The following is a 20,385-nucleotide window of genomic DNA, read 5'->3' as shown; positions in this document are numbered from 1 at the left end:
AGAAATTAAATCATGACATGTTTCCTAGATATGATTACACCATTCGACAAACGTGTAAGCTGAGAAGTCTTCCAGGGAATTGGGCATGACATCAGAGACTAAAGGCCACAATGTCTGAAAATTTTTTGTTGATCTTCTATAGCTGCCCGTGAAGTTGTTTATTTTCTTGGTACAATTGATCACATTCTACTGTGAGTATGTTAATATATTGTTATTGTTGTCTATGCTCGACAATTAAATCATTGTGCAACACCAATGCTCGGCTTGTGACTGGTTGAATAAAATTAAATAATTGGGCTGAGGACTAGCCCTGGAGATCATCTTGGTGCATGGCAGAGGGTTCTAGAAACCTAGTTTTCAGGGGCTTCCCACTGGCGACAAACTTCTCTAAATGTTTGTGGGGTGATGTAGCTTGTTGTGAAGGTTCGACTAATGGTGGAATGGTGTGGATGGAAACCGGGAGGGGTGGAATTGGAGGAAAATGATGAAAGGGTAATGATAATGGATGGATGGTGTGGTGAGTGGCTGGGTAATTATTGGTCCAATGGTCATTAGTGGACTTGAATCAAATAATAAAGACAACATGGAGGTGGGGGCGACTTCTGCGCTAGTAGTGGTCATGATGGACTGGACAACGTAGTGGACCCGACTCCAATAATAAAGACAACATGGAGGTGGGTGCAACCTCTATGCTGGTAACTATCGTGATGGAATGGAAAATAGAGCCAACCTCCATATCCATTTCCATTCCCAGTAGTGTTTGAGAGGGTATGGTGTCTGAAATGGTGAAGGATTTGGAGTTGTGTGCAGTGATGGGTTGTGCGAGCTAGGTGATGCAACTAAGGTGGAGGGTGGAATTTCTTCAACAATGGGCGATGCAGTATGTGATTGGGGTTATTTAAGTGTAATATGTATGATTTGGCTAGCAGGGGTTGTTTGCTACTTTTTGGCCCCAATGATATGTTTTGTAGCTTTTAAACCATGGGACTTTGGGATTGTAGGCTTACACTGGGAATGGGGCCCTACCACTGGAAGTGTAGAAACTAGAGGAGTAGTAATTAGTGGATCCTTCTTTCTTGAACTTTGAAATTAAGCAAAGGTAGGAAACAAACCTGTTGAGACTCCAATGTTGGTGATGTTTTCCTTAAGAGAGTTCATTTTTTTGAAGCTTCTTGATGACGGGTTACAGCTCCTCCTTGGCCAACTGCTTTCTTGAGTATGCAGGTGTTTCTCCAGGTAGTGGCTAGGGAAACATCCATTCAAATAAATAGATTTTATTTCCTTTTTGAACCTCCCTCACAATTCCTGACCACGGGCCAACCTCTGTATGGAACGCTTCAGCAATCATCATAAAATGTTGGGGTCTCATATGGAATGTGTGGATGTGGACACAATGCGGCCTTATCTAAGTGTTTCCATGACTAATACGAAACCATATTTATGACGAGTAATCATCAAGCAGTGACTTCAGAATCCTTTCCACAGCCTTGATGACTTCCAACATTTTATTTTACCATCTGATGAAGGAAGCCTCATTAATTTCCTTGCTGCTTGGGTCCCTCGAGGTTCACCAACAAGTGTACTTGAGGGCAAGAGGTTGGTCTTCTATGATAGGAACCAACTCCTGAACCTCTGATGGGCACCATTTCCACATAGCCATATAAATGACAATGTATCCATGAATGAAATGAGTCGCCCGCTTGTAAATGTCTTCGCAAGCTTCAAATAGTTCTTGGAGTAGGGAGGCATCCTAGTTCAGCTATGCGCCTTCTACACAGTGCTCCACAACTAAAATTGTATCGAGCGTGCACTCATTATTAGAAAAATGGCACATAAGCTTCCCCACAATGACGTAGTAGACGAACTTGATATTCGGGGTGTTGATTGGCTCTATGAGGGCTCCCTTGCCTCCTCATTGGGTGTCATACCTATTGTAATAATTATAATTTCTTGTCTTCTCCACTCACTTGGAGGCTATCTGGAATGTAGCTGATACAACGTTTCTAGCCACTGATAAACCTGTGAGCCTTTGAATATCCACAACATGAACTGGATATTCTTTATCAAGTCAGAGTGATCCTCCATGCATTCCACTAACAAGTAGCTTTGTGCACTGCATTTCTCCCTAGTCATTCCAAACACATGAATACTTCTCAAATTAATAAATGTGGACCATTGGATTCCTCTGAAATTGATTTTGACATTGATGGATACTCTCCCATCATGCTTCGTTACTCGTTTTGTGTATAGTTTGTGCTTCAAGGTCAGAAATTGGAAAGAGTGTGAGAGGTTATTGTTAACCAACACTGCCTTATCATATGTCCTGTAAATCGAATCTATCTTCACAACTCTTTCATCAAGTTCAAACTCTAGAACATATATCAAACTTTTCGTCATCTTGGAGTGATGTTGATAAATAAAAATAAAAGGGGATTTGATCTAACATTGGAACAACAGAAATTGGGAAGAGATTGCAGACATAGAAACTCTACCATGTTGGCTTCGGACTCTAAATAATTCAGCAATGCCATGAAGATTAGGTAGAAAATATCGACACAAAGTTTCTAACGATACCTCCTAACTAATTACTACAACAACTTTCCCTATGTGTTCTCAATCATGTTCATTGTACTATTGGTTGAGCTAAACCCTACTCAGATAATAGAAAGCTGAAAAAAGGAAAGGTGGAGTTGATAGGTAATTATGTTATTGTGATGGAAGACACTTAGGAATTGATTATGGATATAATGGCAAAGATTTAATAGAAATTTGGGTAGACACTAGGAATTGTTGCATAATTATTATGGAAATGACACCTAACACGTGTGATTCTCCCCGACCATAAGTAGTTGTGGTGGGGTGATAGAACATTCACAAACTGGAAGAGACCTGGAAGATGATTTATTTTGAACTAATTAGAATGTAAATAACTGACTATCCAAAGGAACTGACACAATTAGTGACTAACCAAACTAACTGACTCTTACCTACTCCTACCTATGGTCTCCTTTCGAAGATGCAATAAATTTTGAGTAACATGATTTGATCCCTGGAAGGGTTTTAGGCGTGCATCGTTCACCCATCTTGGTAGAAATACACCGTCCATTTGTGTTATCTTAATGACTCCTAACTCTTTTACTTCCACAAAAATAAAAGGCCCTAACCAATGCATCTATAGCTTCCTTGGAAACTTCAAGAATTTTCTATCATATAGAAAAACATATCCTCCCACCGTAAATTATTTCCACTTAATGTGTCTATCATGCCATGCCTTTTTCCTTTGCTTTTCAATTGTTTGATGGAAATCTACCATGAACCTAGCCTCATCTAGTTCCGAAAGTTCGTCCAACCTTTTTTGAATTGAATCTTCCACTGTCATATGAGTGGCCTAAGCTATGAAAAGGCTGGGAATAGAAAATTCAGCTGGTACCACAACCTCCTATCCATATACGAGATGGAAAGGTGTATTCTTGTGTAAAAACTTAACAATTGTGTTGTTTGAGGTTGGGCTTGACCCAAGTTCATAGTTTATTGCACACCATCAAAACCCTAAATCACTGGCCCTTTCAGCAACGACCTGCAAGTAGATCACAGTCTCACTCGAAGTGCTTATGTGAGGATACAAAACTAGGTTTCTCCAGCCTTGAGGGATGATGTGATGTGGTATTTTTATGTTCTTTTATCCTTAACATACATAGATTACTTTGTAGGGTTGGATTATCTACTTAACCATACCATTAACAACCATAAACAATATTGCATGGAAGAAACATATAACTAAAATACTGAACAGAAAGAAAAATATACATAATAATCATACACAAGTTATGTCCATTAAAATGGAACTTCTTATATTAATTCCTTGAAACAACAAAATTCCTTAACCTAAGAACCCAGCTGCAAGTGTCTCTGCACTCACCTACAGACTTAGGTCTCCGCACACTCAGCTGCGGAGCCTTTTCTTCAAGACCCAAACACAAATTACAAAGATAATTTCTTATTCTTGTATCAATACCATCTGCATTACTTCGACTTACATCTTTTATCCTATATATACTAATTACATCAACAGGTACATCAAAATACCATGGTTCTCCTAAAAATAATCAACTATTGCCCAAACCTGTTACAAAAATAAGGGACTTCGACCCACCCCAAAGCCCCTAAAAGATCACGTAGTACATAGTGTAGTGGTACCATGCACTCCTGTCACTAAAATGGGGAGTTTTGACCAAAACTTGGGCCAAGTTGGGTTGTGCCCAACAGGCCCCCAACACTCACATGTGACTCATCCCGAATCACTCAGTTTCTTTGCCTCAAATCTTTGTTGTGATGTTGTTGTAGGCGACGTTGTACTACTATAGTATCTTTGTTGCCTACTTCTCTTCCCTACACACTTCTTCCAGTAGTGCCTCTGTCACTGGTCCTGTAGTCTTTGCAACACTGCTTCTTCCTTTTGTCGAAGCTCTTGGAGCTTCCCATCCACTTCTTGCAATAGCTAGAGAGCCTCATCCTGCCATGGTTGAGTTCTCTCCATCAAAATTTTCTCTTCCCTTCTGAGTTATTCTATCCATTTTTTAAGTGCCTTACCTTCACTAATTCTGGTGAGCTTCTGCGAGACTCACAAGGTCTTTGTAGTTACCCGAATATATTTTAGCTACTTCCAATCCTATTGGATGTCGTCTTCTATATTTTGTACGTTCGAATCTTCTTGTAGCGAAGTCCAAATATGCACGGTCTCATCCAATAATTTTCCACACTCTTCCATTGTCTCAAAGATGCATGTCACTGCATTTTTTAGGTCAATATCCCTTTCTTCGTGTACTTCTAGTGTCGTAGCTAGCTCCAACTTTATTTGCAGCTCACTGATATTTATTTCATATTCAAACTGCACATTTGTGATCTTCTTCTTTGATTCCTTGACAATAAGGCCGAGCTCCATGACCTTATCTTCTACTGATTCCTCCTCGCAGAAATCCATGTCTGAAACTTCCCTGCAAGTGGCTTCAAACACCTCTTTCAATATCTTCTGATGTAGCTCTTCCTAATCCTTATCCTTAATGTCTTGGTTAAGTTGTTTCCTCAGCACAGTGTGCTCTTGTTCTACGTGAATATTTAATTGTGAGGAGTGTTGTTCGTGCTCCTTTAGTTCATTTGTGCTGCCTTGGTGTAGGTCATGTAGTATTGGAATGGGCAGCGTTGCCATGTTCATATTGACATGATCACAACCTTTTTCCTACTGCTTGAATTCGGCGGAGTCAAATTACATAGATCTGATAGATATCTACATTATCCTCATCCCAAATGTCGTCTCTATTAGTCTTTGTGGATGGAGTCCTTGGCCTATCTACACTCATTGTCTAGATGTTTGAGCCAATATTTTCAATTCTACAATAATCTGCTCAACACCTGTTAGGAGCGTGCTGTAGTGATCCTCTATTTTTCTCGATGACTCTGCTGTGACGTCTTGAAATTTCTTCACAATTTCATCTAAGTCCCCATTAGTAAGGACCAGTGCCATTGTGCCCTTGGACTTATATTTTTTATACTTCTTTCTGCTCCTCGGTGAATTTCTTCTCTGCATCTTCCTCTTTCATTTTTTTGTCTTTGTCTACTCCCTAGTTTTCTCTTCGTCATGCTCCTGCTCCTGTTCTTGCTCCTATTCGTCCTTGTATTTATCTTTTCCACTTGGTTCCCCATGCTACGAAGTTTCTTCCTCTGTTTCACTATCTCCTGCATCTTTCTCCATCAAATTCATCAATTCTATGGGCCATTGTTGTATTAATGTCACAAGATCATCTTCGGTGAACTTCACAACAAACTTATATTGTTGGTACAAGCTTGGCGACAGTCTAGGGTGTTGATTTACCACCATGTGTAAATCCATGTGATACAAGCCAAAGAATATTCTTTTCTCCTATGCTCGCGATGGATCCTTGGTCTACTAGAGTGAGGCATACCGTGTGGCTTCACATACATATGCTTCTACAGGAGGAAACTACAAATCCTCTGTATTCCTTCCATGCCAACAATGTTATGATCAAAAGAAACCATGTGTAATGAAAGGTCTTACCTTCCTCCTAAGCTTTCCGATAATCTTCTAGGAATTCTTCACATAGATATCTGACCCAGTTGTACTGGACCTCGTTGCTACACTACGCAGCTAAGGAAACAACATTTGCGGGTACTTCATTGGCTCGACATTTTCACATAATCTTCCTAGCTAACATATGCGTGGTGAAGCATACTCCTTGGTCACTTATCTAATTTACGTCATAGCCTCGCGTTTTCATGACCAAGCCAAACTTCTCCTTCACGTTCTATGCTATCACTTTGTCCAGATCCTTACCCATGAACTCTTCGACATGGTCCCTTCCTTGGTATGGAAACCTGGTAATCCACCATATCACATATCATTAATTGGGATCTTCTTTCCCATCTAGAGGTATCCGTTGTGCACTAGCACACGAAATTATCTTATATTGGTTGTGTTAGGTGTACTTTTGTTGAAGTGCAACACGTTTAACATGTTCAGTAAACATGATCACTCCAACCCATGTGCACACTAATGTGATTCAAATCTTGTCACTCCACTCTCTAGGTAATGGACCTACTTCACGTATATGTTTGGTGCGAACTGCGAGTATTTGTTACGGTCATTGAAGTCGTTATCCTCGAAATTCAACTGTGGGATTGTTCTGAGCAATTATTCTTGAAATTGTATTTTCTCTAGTAGCAATGGTGTAAATGTGCCATATTTCTCATCCTTGGAGTGTGTATGGAGTAAATACAAGGTAGAAGCTAAGGATGGATGAAAGGATAAGTATCAACATTTTATTTCAGTTTTATAATGCATGTGATTTATGACTATGGCATATGATGATTACATGTGATCTATGATTCTAGTTTATCATGGTTACATGTGATTTATGATGTTGATCTGTGATGGTTGTGTTTTGAGCTAACCTGAGATGATATGTTTATACATGATGATTTGGTCAAAGATGTTAGTTTGACTTGCTGTGACAGGAAGCGAATAGAATTGCAAGTATACCTTGTTGACAAGCTACCAATGAGGTATGCTATGAATTTATTTCAATTTATGTAAGTCGAATGGAAGTTATGTGCTCGGAATAGGAATGCGTGAACATGCCCAGTTGAGTGGTTGAAATCGATTGCATGAATTGGCAGAAGCAACAAAATAAATTGGAACATGCAACATTCTATTGGTAAATCATTTCAGGAGTAGGGCCATTGTGGGACACTGGTACCCAATAGTGTCCATTGATTTCCATGAGCATGTTATGACCAGGATGGTTTTAAGGCAGGCATATGCCTTGGTTTTGAAGCTTCCAATGTGAGGAAGCCTTTCCAATGAATGGATCACTCGGGATAGGGGATTCCGAGGAACTTGGAAGGTGAGTGACTGCATGGAAGGGGGTGACCAGATCTCCCGAGGGACTGGGTATAAGAGAAGGGAAGGTCATGGATATATTGGTTTTGGTCATTAGCATTTCCATATAGAATCAGATCACATTGGGAGTGCACCTTGGAAAAATGATCCAGTAACTGTTCATTGAGAGGACAAGTGGCACATGATTATATCGCCAGACATTGGATGCAGTTTAACTATCGTAGTGAATTCTAGACTTCCTAGGAAGGAGGTGAATCCTGGTATTACTTTGAGGGTGGAAGTGTGATTAATTGGATTCCCTTGTTGATTGATATGTGCATCATATCCTTTTATTTGATTGTTTAGAAAATGTTCATATGTGTATATGTGGTTATTGTAAATACCATAATGAGCTATGTTATAAAGATCTAGTATGCGTTATGTTGTCATGTTGTCATGATGTTTTGATTTTGAGAAGGTCTTTCATTGTAAATACTACAATGAGCTAAGATATAAAGCTCCATGGGATGTATGTTTATTTTCAGAGGTTTTTTTGAGGTCTTGGTGTGGTTTAACACTGAGGACGGTCTTCCCCAAGGGGGAGGGTTCTGTAACAACCCTGGTGAAAATTTCATGTAATAAAAGTAATAAAACAAAAATAATACCATGGTTAAGGGACACTTATTCCAAGCTAAATTTCGGGGAAAGATATCCTAGTGGGAATCACTTGGATGTGTGTTTTGGATAAGGATGATTAGCAAAGGCAAAGGCAAAGACATTAAAAGGAAAAAGGCACTTTTGGCACATTTATTTATTAAAAAAAAGGAAATTAGGAGAAAAGTAAGGTGAAAGGTCACAAGTTGCATGTGAGGAGGAAAATGAAGAAAATAAAGGCCTCATTAATAAAAAGGCTTTTGAGGATTAGTTGGTAACCTTTTGTCAGTTCATGTTTTGAGCTCTTTCATAATTCTCTCTCTCTCTCACTCTTAGTCACATAGAGTTTTCTTGGAGCACTATAGCTTTGGATGAAGGAACGAAAAGCAAGAAAAGGGAAAGGAAGGAAAGGAAGGATCAAGGAAGAAGAGCAAGATCAAGAAACTTCAACAAGAATAATTTCAGGTAACCTTTTGCATGTGTGATTTCCTAGCTGGTTTGGACATGCATGGCTTTGCATGTTGGTGTATGGTTCTCTTACTATTGGTGGCATGGTTTTTCTGAGTTATGACAATGGTTTTCAGCCTAGCCTTGCTTTTTTCTGGATGCCATGGTGTTGGGTTGTTTATTCCAGTTTTGAGCTTTGGTTTTCCAGATGGATTTTAGAATCTAGGGTGGAGGTGGTATCAAGGTTCATTCCCAAAGGCCTAGGAAATCCCTTGACTGATTTTGGTGGTGTTAGCGCTTGAATTTGGCCTCACGCTGAAAAAGACAAAATCCAAGTCAACATCAAACCACTTAGCCTCGTAGCTAGCCCTACGGGGACAGGAGAGTGCTCTCTCCGGGTCTATCTTGGCAAAAGGTCTTCAAAGGGCGGAGATGACCAATAAAGTACATTGATTTTAGGCTAGTAAACTGATAGGGAAAGTTTGATTTTAAATTTTTTAGAGTTTTGTTGGAAAACTGAGCACAGCAATTTTGGGTGCGGGGATGAGACACAGTTTTTGCAGAGGTCTTTTTGGGGCAAGGTAGGAGATTGTCTTGATGCCTTTGAATTAAGTGAATGGATAGATATGACCGGTGAGGAGCTAAGGAGAGCAAGAAACCATCGAGAGTTCTCCTTAAACAGACGAAAACATAGATATTAAGCAAACTTAAAGGCAGAGCATAGAAACTATGAATTCTACCTTAACACTTCATTTACTTAATGTGGAGAAGAGAAGAGTGGGAAAATGATACACATAAAAAACTTACAAGTACATGAGAGAAACACACCATCAACACAAATCACCACAGGAATCCCAAATAGTGCTGCAAAACCCTGGTCTTTCCTTTGCCAAAATTGCAGAGATACAAAGAGTAAAACAGTCTAAGCTTATCCCTCAAGAGTCCAACCTCTGAAAATGACTAAGAAAATACATAATATAGGAAAGCTAACACATTCCCTTGCCTCTAGGGGTTGAGCTCATCATCCTAGGAGCTATTTCAACCAATTCTAAACTGAGCACTACAATCTAGGCAATCAAAACAACTTGCCTCTATAAGCTAGGAAACCAATTCATTCATTAATTTTTTGCCATTTTATGAATGAATCTTTTAGAATAGGTAAAAAAGTGTCATGTCAACATGAAATTACATCAATTACATCAAGGAGGATGAAAAATCCCACCAAAAAGTCAAAACTAGTCAATGCTGCATTTTCCTGAGCTGAAGGTGCAAAACTGGAAAATTTTCCCAACGCGTAGCGCGCCTTTCAGCCCACTTTTGGGGCACTTCTCGGCATCCAAATGAGGCATACGTGGGCTTGCTAGAAATTTCTGGATGTCTACTCTCCAGCCCAAGTGGAATTTCTCAACTTGGTGGCCATTTTCCCCTCCAAAATTGCAATCTCCCAAGACTGCTTCTTGTGTGTCCAAAAAGTGGCAGAAGGTCATTTTTTGCTTTTTTTTGACCTTTTGGGGGCTCAAATCTCCATGAAATGTCTTGGCAGTGGCTGAGAAAGTGTAATTTGTCATGACAAATCCAGAAATGCTGAGTTTTCATGAAATGGACCTCCCCAACTTAAGGGTAGCGCGCGGCGCGCTACGCGTTGAGGGCAAAAACTTGTTTTTTAGTGCAAAAATTCCAAAATGTCAAAAATTTCTCCAAATTTCTTGAAATTTGGACTGTAGGTTCTTCATCAAGGGCAATGATGAGCCAAGGATGCCTCAGCCAATATCTAGAGCCCTTCATCCACTTTTTGCCTTCTTGAAGCTCTCTTTACCTTTGCTTTCAAACTTCTGATTCTCGCTTTGTACACCAAGTTCCAGGACAAGTAATGATATTTCTGCCACCTCTATGAAGCCTCATGAGTGCATGTCCTTCAAAGGGTGAGTCACTTTGGGTTTCCACTTCATAATCGGATGAATGACCGGATGACATAACTGTTGTTGCACGACTGCCTTGGATGAATGCTAATATGTGAAACTGTTGTATACAACTGAATGTGAACTGCTCTTCTGATCTAAACAATGCTGTGACCAAGGGGAAAACAAATGTAACAAGGGAATATTAGGAAGGGGAGAATATCAGGGAATTAAGGAATAATGGAAATAAAACAAGGAATTTAGGGAAGGGAAGGGATATGGAAATCTTGATATTGTAGGGTTTTGGGGTGAAGTAGGTTTTGGGATTAAGAGAGGAAAATTACGAAATTTTATGGGAAAATTTGAAAGAGAATGTGGATGGAGATGAGGGAAAAGAGGGATCAAAAATGGGCAACCTTGGACAGCAAAATATTTTGAAACCCTAGCACCATTAAGTTTTTAAATCTTCCACAACAAAGTAGGGTTTTGACTTTTCATTTTCATGGCGTTTTAACATATTAATTTCTCATTCATCTTGCAAAACCAAATCTAGCCATGGAGGAGAAGCCTACCTGCAATTTTCTTGAGAGAAAAGTGGATTTGGTAGCTTGCTGACAGTTTGTTGGGCGAAAAACCCAACGCGTAGCGCCCCTCTGACGCGTAGCGCACGTGCAAAATAACACTGAGAAAGGCTCCCTGACGCGTAGCATGCCTTTCAGATGCTTTTTGAAGGCCTTCTCGGTGTCCAAATTGGGTGCAGGATAGCTCGTTAGAAAGGCCTTTGAGTCTAATTTCCAACCCAACTGGAATATTTCAATTTGGAGTTCATTTTCCCTCTCAAAAATCAAATCTCCTAAGACTGGTCAAAATGTGCCAAATGAGGCTGCTTCAAGGTAGAGTGCTGTTGCAGTCAACTTTTGAATGCCTTCCTCAATGCCAAATTGAGCTCATGATATCTCATTGGAAATATATTTGTGTCTAGTTATCATTTAACTCATCAAGAAAGTCATTTGGCCAACCAAGATAGGAGAAAACTTGATTTTACCAAGGTCATTTCAGAGGTGCCTTCAATTCTCCTGAGGCAATGATATTTTTCACAGTTCTCTAAAACCATGACACCTGTGTAAAAAGTGAAGGAGGTTTTTCTTCTTTGGCATGTTTTGGGAGAAAACCTCTCTCAGTTTTCTAAAATTCATCTTTTATTGCTTTGAAACATCTTTTGAGTGAAACTTATCCCGATGTGTGGAACAAGGGATTTGGTCGAAATGAAGCGAAATGAAGGGGATAAGGGGCTTCTAAATTCTTGGGGAAATTTTTGGAAGTAGGGAGGGATGTTAGGAAGTAGGGGAAAGTGGAATCTCAGAGATAGAGTGAGGGGAAGGGGTCCAAAAGGGCAAAACACAGGCCTAGCCTAGAAAATTGCCAAGTTGTAGCAAGAAACTAGGGTTTGTGTGAAAATGAGGAATTTGGCGGATCTAAGGGATGGGAAGTGTTTAATAAGGTAAATTAATGATAGGGGAAGGTGTATGAACATCTGGATACAAGTTTTTCTAATGATTTGACCATCCAAGAGAAATTAGCTTTCAAAACCATAGGAGAGGGAAATGACCTTGCCTAGGCGCAACTGAAGCATGAACAAGGTGTAAAATGACTCATTAGACACTGACATGATGAGGAAAACCCTATGAATGATGATAGACTCAGCTGAATGATGACATGGAATGACATTTGGACAACTTTAGAAGGAGTGAAAGCAAACCCTAGACCTAATGTCTAGTGACCAAATTTTGCTTGAAAACCCTTTGAAATGACAAAATTTGACCTGGACACTCTGAGACCACTTTGTAAGAGCATATTTGATCACTGGAGGAAGGCTGGAAAGACTAACACTAACATTGGCTCCAATGGGGATGGTAGCTCCTTGGAGGTGCCAAGAACGGTAGATCTTTGGGAGAGCAGACAGTGCCTTCATCCATTGGGCAATGGAGTCAAAAACTCAAACTAAAATGCATGACTGAAAACCGACACAAACTAACTTAACAACAAGACTGAAAATTGACTCACAAAGGACTCATGACTCAACTAAAAACTGACTCGATACTTAAACACAATCGACCAACTGAAAATGATGCTCAAAGTGGAGCTTATTCATCAAAACCTACTCTAACAGTTTCATTCATCACCTGATCAAGTGAAATGAAACAACCAGTGCAACCAAGTAAGTATTCCATCTGCTGTTCGAATTTTCCGCAAGTGCTCACTTATGAACAACAAGAGAGAACTACTGAAAGGCAACTCCCATAACAACTTAAAAACAGATCCGTTGAATGATATGAATTCTCTATCCGCCTCCAAAAACACTGCATAAGGATCTTGAAATTCAAGTACACTGGAACTTAGCTCATCTAATGGATTACTTCTCGTTTCCTCATACCATGAATGCAAACTTTGATCTGAGCCTTGTGACGAGACCTCTGTTGAAAATGACAAAGAAACAGGTTGCCGGATCAAATTCATATCAGCCCATGTTTCAAGCTCACATGTAGTCAATGGAGAAAGACTTTGACTGCAAACCTCATCCAAAACATCAGCTATTGGATCATGAAAAACTTGAAAAGACTGATGTAATGTATCCATTGAAAATGTATGACATCCTTCTAGCTGTTCATCTTTTTCTTGAGAGATTTTACGAAGATTTTGCCTTATAAACTGAAATGCTTCGAAACAAAAGGGTATAGAATCTTCCTGCATCATCAAATCATGTATTTCATCTTCCACAGCTTCATCTGTAATCTGCCCTTCAATTTCATTTGGTGGTTGCAAATCTGATGCTACAAGCTGCTCAAGAATTTTGTTATCTGCCTCATCCTCAACATCAACACTGAGAGATTGTTGATTTGTTATAGGCTGTTCATTTGAAGATTTACTATGCAATCTACCCTTCAAAAACTGAAATGATTCAAAACAGAATAGTACGGAGTCACCTTGAATCATTAAATCATGTGTGTTCACTTCCAAGTCTTCATCTGCAACTTGACAATCAATGGCTTTCGGGGGTTGCAAATCTGAATATGAGAAGTCTTGAACAAAATTTTCATTGCTCTCAAGATGATTCAAATCAAGACTTGTTGACATTTGATTTCTGATTGCATGGTAGTTATCTATGATGAACTGAAACGAATCAAAACAAAAAGGCAAAGATCCTTCACTTACTTCAAAATTTGCTGCACTTTCCTCATCACTGTCATAGCTGATATGTGATGGCCGAACATTGCATTCGAGCTGCTGAAAATGGATTTCCTCCTCCAACAAACTAGCTGTCGATTTGTCTGCAAGATTAGCTTTTGTTTGGAGAACATAATTATCGTCATACTGATCAAACTGAGGCAAATCATCAATATAAAACACATCATCAAGCATACATGTCATATCAACAGTTCTTTCTTCTCCAAGATGATTTATAAGACAATCATTATCAGATCTATGACAACTAGGATAAGAAATAAAATGTTTTGGAGCGGCCATTTGTTCTTCTTCAATCAGCGAGCCATGGGCTTGAACATCATAATCATTTCTTGTGGTGATCCTGTCCATCATCTTTTCCACTGCACTTACCAAAATGTCAAGCTTCACCTCTAGAGATGTTGATTCGGCCAGATCTATGTTTTTCATCTCTTCTTCCTTCATCCTTGCCCTTCGGATCAGCAGATGAGCCTCTACATTTACTGCACTATTCTGCATCTCGTGAAGTGTTGCAATATCCCTTTCTCTCAGCTGAAACTCCATTTCCGGATTAAAGGCACCCGGATAGCGCAAGAGAGCAGATCTAGGAGAAGGTCTTATATCAACTGGCATCGAATAATAAACTTGGTTAAATCTGGCTGAAAACTGTTGTACTGTCTCCCCTGGAAATCTTTTCAGCTGGTTATACTCTTCTACAATCAAGAAAAGGTTCTGCCCGATCATCCACCTGTCGAGAAAAACTTTGAAAAACTGCTGGAAATCTGAGATGCTCGCATCAGGCAGGGCTTTGAACCAACTCTTCACTTTGGCTTGCAAAGAAAGAGCAAAAAGCCTTATACTAACATCTTCGCTATCAACTTCAAAAAGGTCTAGAAAAGACTCAAAATTCTACACATGTTGCTCAGCGTTGACATTCTTACTTTCACCATCAAACCTCGGCAAGTATAGATCATAGTTTTTGGGGAAAGCATGGAGAACAGAAGGTAAAACAAGAGGTTTATACCGATCTGGAATTTTACAAGGTGTAGGGGTATGTACAGCAGGTATAGAATTAGTCTTGGTCTCTTGAGACTCATCAATTTGAAGATGGTCATCACAAAATTTAGAAGAAAGGTATTGATCAAGCTCAAAGGCATGCAAATCTTTGGTATTCACAATCTTCAAAGGGAAAGAATCAACTACAAGCCTGGATCTTTTCTCAAGCATAGTATACTTTCCAACGCAGTCTTGACATTCTTGGGAAAAGAGAAGAAATAATTTATGACAAAGAACAAAATGTCTTGGATGAAATTCCAACTTGAGTACCTAATCTGTCCATATTGTCCTTTCATGTTTTTGCTGGTCGGGATCATCCTCCAGTGGAGTCTTTGGATCTGATCTCGAAAATGATTTAGAGTCGCCAGGTGAATGATTTCAGCCTTGCCAGTGTCTGATCGTTGTCCACAATCAACAATCAGATCTGACCTTGATACATGTACTGGGGTAATTAACAAGTTAAATGTCACATTTACAAGCTAGACCGGAGATTGACTGAAGCAGCATTTATCTACTTCCGCTAATGAAAAGCAAAAGCGTTTCGAAGGCTACCTGGCATAACTTCAGGCTTCGTCTGTAGCTTATAAAACAAATGACAACAACCAGCAAACCATTTGTTCTTCCCCAGTATGGTCGCCAATATGTTAGCGCTTGAATTTGGCCTCGGGCTGAAAAAGACAAAATCCAAGGCAACATCAAACCACTTAGCCTCGTAGCTAGCCCTACGGGGACAGGAGAGGGCTCTCTCCGGGTCTATCTCGGCAAAAGGTCTTCAAAGGGCGGAGATAACCAATAAAGAACATTGATTTTAGGCTAGTAAACTGATAGGGAAAGTTTGATTTTAAATTTTTTAGAGTTTTGTTGGAAAACTGAGCACAACAATTTTGGGTGCGGGGATGAGACACAGTTTTTGCAGAGGTCTTTTTGGGGCAAGGTAGGAGATTGTCTTGATGCCTTTGAATTAAGTGAATGGATAGATATGACCGGTGAGGAGCTAAGGAGAGCAAGAAACCATCGATAGTTCTCCTTAAACAGACGAAAACATAGATATTAAGCAAACTTAAAGGCAGAGCATAGAAACTATGAATTCTACCTTAACACTTCATTTACTTAATGTGCAGAAGAGAAGAGTGGGAAAATGATACACATAAAAAACTTACAAGTACATGAGAGAAATACACCATCAAAACAAATCACCACAGGAATCCCAAATAGTGCTGCAAAACCCTGGTCTTTCCTTTGCCAAAATTGCAGAGATACAAAGAGTAAAACAGTCTAAGCTTATCCCTCAAGAGTCCAACCTCTCCAACCTCTGAAAATGACTAAGAAAATACATAATATAGGAAAGCTAACACATTCCCTTGCCTCTAGGGGTCGAGCTCATCATCCTAGGAGCTGTTTCAACCAATTCTAAACTGAGCACTACAATCTAGGCAATCAAAACAACTTGCCTCTATAAGCTAGGAAACCAATTCATTCATTAATTTTTTGCCATTTTATGAATGAATATTATAGAATAGGTAAAAAAGTGTCATGTCAACATGAAATTACATCAAAGAGGATGAAAAATCCCACCAAAAAGTCAAAACTAGTCAATGCTGCGTTTTCCTGAGCTGAAGGTGCAAAACTGGAAAATTTTCCCAACGCGTAGCGCGCCATTTCTCAACGCGTAGTGCGCCTTTCAGCCCACTTTAGGGGCACTTCCCGGCATTCAAATGAGGCACCAGTGGGCTTGCTGGAAAGGTATGGATGTCTACTCTCCAGCCCAAGTGGAATTTCTCAATTTGGTGGCCATTTGCCCCTCCAAAATTGCAATCTCCCAAGACTGATTCCTGTGTGTCCAAAAAGTGGCAGAAGGTCATTTTTTGCTTATTTTTTGACCTTTTGGGGGCTCAAATCTCCATGAAATGTCTTGGCAGTGGCTGAGAAAGTGTAATTTGTCATGAAAAATCCATAAATGCTGAGTTTTCATGAAATGGACCTCCCCAACTTAAGGGTAGCGCGCGGCGCGCTACGCGTTGAGGGCAAAAACCTGTTTTTTAGTGCAAAAATTCCAAAATGTCAAAAATTTCTCCAAATTTCTTGAAATTTGGACTGTAGGTTCTTCATCAAGGGCAATGATGAGCCAAGGATGCCTCAGCCAATATCTAGAGTCCTTCATCCACTTTTTGCCTTCTTGAAGCTCTCTTTACCTTTGCTTTCAAACTTCCGATTCTCGCTTTGTACACCAAGTTCCGGGACAAGTAATGATATTTCTGCCACCTCTATGAAGCCTCATGAGTGCATGTCCTTCCAAGGGTGAGTCACTTTGGGTTTCCACTTCATAATCGGACGAATGACCAGATGACATAACTGTTGTTGCACGACTGCCTTGGATGAATGCTGATATGTGAAACTGTTGTATACAACTGAATGTGAACTGCTCTTCTGATCTAAACAATGTTGTGACCAAGGGGAAAACAAATGTAACAAGGGAATATTAGGAAGGGGAGAATATCAGGAAATTAAGGAATAATGGAAATAAAACAAGGAATTTAGGGAAGGGAAGGGATATGGAAATCTTGATATTGTAGGGTTTTGGGGTGAAGTAGGTTTTGGGATTAAGAGAGGAAAATTACGAAATTTTATGGGAAAATTTGAAAGAGAATGTGGATGGAGATGAGGGAAAAGAGGGATAAAAAATGGGCAACCTTGGACAGAAAAATATTTTGAAACCCTAGCACCATTAAGTTTTTAAATCTTCCACAGCAAAGTATGGTTTTGACTTTTCATTTTCATGGCATTTTAACATATTAATTTCTCATTCATCTTGCAAAACCAAATCTAGCCATGGAGGAGAGGCCTACCTGCAATTTGCTTGAGAGAAAAGTGGATTTGGTAGCTTGCTGACAGTTTTTTGGGCGAAAAACCCAACGCGTACCGCGCCTTTCCCAACGCGTAGCGCCCCTCTGACGCGTAGCGCACGTGCAAAATAACACTGAGAAAGGCTCCCTGACGCGTAGCGCGCCCCTGACACGTAGCGCGACTTTCATATGATTTTTGAAGGCCTTCCCAGTGTCCAAATTGGGCACAGGATAGCTCGTTGGAAAGGTCTTCGAGTCTACTTTCCAACCCAATTGGAATATTGCAATTTGGAGTTTATTTTCCCTATCAAAAATCAAATCTCCCAAGACTGGTAAAAATGTGCCAAATGAGGCTGCCTCAAGGTAGAGTGATGTTGCAGTCAACTTTGGAATGCCTTCCTCAATGAAAAATTGAGCTCATGATAGCTCATTGGAAAGCGATTTGTGTGTAGTTATCATTTGACTCATCAAGCAAGTCATTTGGCCAACCAAGCTAGGAGAAAACGTTATTTTACCAAGGTCATTTCAGAGGTGCCTTCAATTCTCTTGAGGCAACGATATTTTTCACAGTTCTCTAAAACCATGACACCTGTGTAAAAAGTGAAGGAGGTTTTTCTTCTTTGGCATGTTGTGGGAAAAACCCTCTCTCAGTTTTCTAAAATTCATCTTTGATTTCTTTGAAACATCTTTTGAGTGAAACTTATCCCGATGTGTGGAACAAGGGATTTTGTCGAAATGAAGCGAAATGAAGGGGATAAGGGGCTTCTAAATTCTTGGGGAAATTTTTGGAAGTAGGGAGGGATGTTAGGAAGTAGGGGAAAGTGGAATCTCAGAGATCGAGTGAGGGGAAGGGGTCCAAAGGGCAAAACACAAGCCTAGCCTAGAAAATTGCCAAGTTGTAGCAAGAAACTAGGGTTTGTGTGAAAATGAGGAATTTGGCGGATCTAAGGGATGGGAAGTGTTTAATAAGGTACATTAATGATAGGGGAAGGTGTATGAACATGTGGATACAAGTTTTGCTAATGATTTGACCATCCAAGAGAAATTAGCTTTCAAAACCCTAGGAGAGGGAAATGACCTTGCCTAGGCGCAACTGAAGCATGAACAAGGTGTAAAATGACTCATTAGACACTGACATGATGAGGACAACCCTATGAATGATGATAGACTCAGCTGAATGATGACATGGACCGATATTTGGACAACTTTAGAAGGAGTGAAAGCAAACCCTAGACCTAATGTCTAGTGACCAAATTTTGCTTGAAAACCCTTTGAAATGACGAAATTTGACCTGGACACTCTGAGACCACTTTGTAAGAGAATATTTGATCACTGGAGGAAGGCTGGAAAGACTGACACTAATAGGTGGGATACACAGTAAATCACGAGGGAAAAGTCTCAATTTAGGGCCTAATGATCTGGGTTTGGATTGCAATAAAGCCTGAGAGACTAGTCTCGGTTTAGGGCCTAGTGATCCGTGATTAGATTGCAATATAACCTGAGAGACAAGGAGATGGAATATTCCTCAAGGATAGTGATGGATTTTGGATGGCATTCCAAGTTCGGTTTGGTTGTGAGCAGAGCATTGATTTTGGTGTGATCATATTTTGGTGAGGGTGGAGGTCGTTTAACCTCTGGATTCCCTTGGTTGTTCTTGGATTAGTTTTTCTATGAGATCCCACACTCATGCTTGGAATATGGCAGGGGAATGACTCACTAAAAGAGAAATTTGGTTCAACCATGTCTATGGTCATGTGGTACAGGGAAGTCCCGAACCAAGTCAGATTTTCCTATGATTAATAAAAGCTAAGTTATATTAATTTTGTACTTGTTTATATGTGAATTTAATGGTTGTCATATCTCTGATATTTATATGGTTTAATGTTGGTTATAATCAATGTTGTGTGATTGGTTCATGTCATGGTTATTTCATGTATTCATTTGTAATTGTTAAATACATGGATGCAAAACATAATTTATGATATAAGAGTCCAATGGAGAAGGAGGTGATCCTTATGGTTATATTTCATAAGTTCTTTCAGTCATTTATGCTTTGACTTGTATCCTAGACCTGTGGGTTGCATTGATGCCAAGTGCTTGAAAAAATGTTAGTCTCAGTTGGGGATGCTCAGTGCTAATCCTGAGGTTGAATTTTTATTTATCAGCATGGTTATCATGCCTTTGATGGATTTTGAAGGTTGTAGCAAGTTCTGGGCAAAGGCCGGGATTCTAGGCTAGAAAAGTGGCTTAAATCTCAGGGTCCCTGGCACAGGTCTATGAAAAAATTCCATAGTCATTGGCACAGAGGCCTATGATAGTAACTTTAGGTTGTTGGTCACTCCCTTTCCCATAGCATGAGAGCAACTATGGCCTAATAGATCCAGAATAGCAGTGGACCCAGGGATAGGTTGTCTGAGTGGATGACTTGTCTCCAAAGGGTTTTGTTAATGATGTTGGATGACTGTGTTTGATGTTCCGTTGATTCAATTTCCTTAAGGTAACCAAGGAGATTGAATCCATTATAGTAACCTCTCTCATCACATGTTTTCCCGACTAGTTGGCTCCTTGGGTAGACCAAGGAGGAGAGGGTGTTACAAAGTACATGCTAGAATTTAAGAAGGATTGGAAGGTAAAAAGGGCCTTGAAGTATATGGAAAAGGGGCATAAGAAAGTGTGGAGGCCTCAAGCTACAAGTAATATGGAAAACATGACCTCAGTTTCTCAAGGATGACCACAACAAAGACTTAATACAACTGAAAAAGGTTGCATTAACTAACATGTGGGAGAGAAGAATAGAGGTGATGGGAGATATCCATTACAATGTTGGATCTGTTGGGTAAACCACTAAAAGAGGGAATGACCCAAGCAAAGG

Source organism: Pinus tabuliformis, chromosome 3_2 (assembly GCF_031772625.1).
Source record: "Pinus tabuliformis cultivar Carrire ecotype Pingquan chromosome 3_2, CPIR1, whole genome shotgun sequence".
Lineage (NCBI taxonomy): Eukaryota > Viridiplantae > Streptophyta > Pinopsida > Pinales > Pinaceae > Pinus > Pinus tabuliformis.
Note: the sequence above shows the minus strand (reverse complement) of the source record.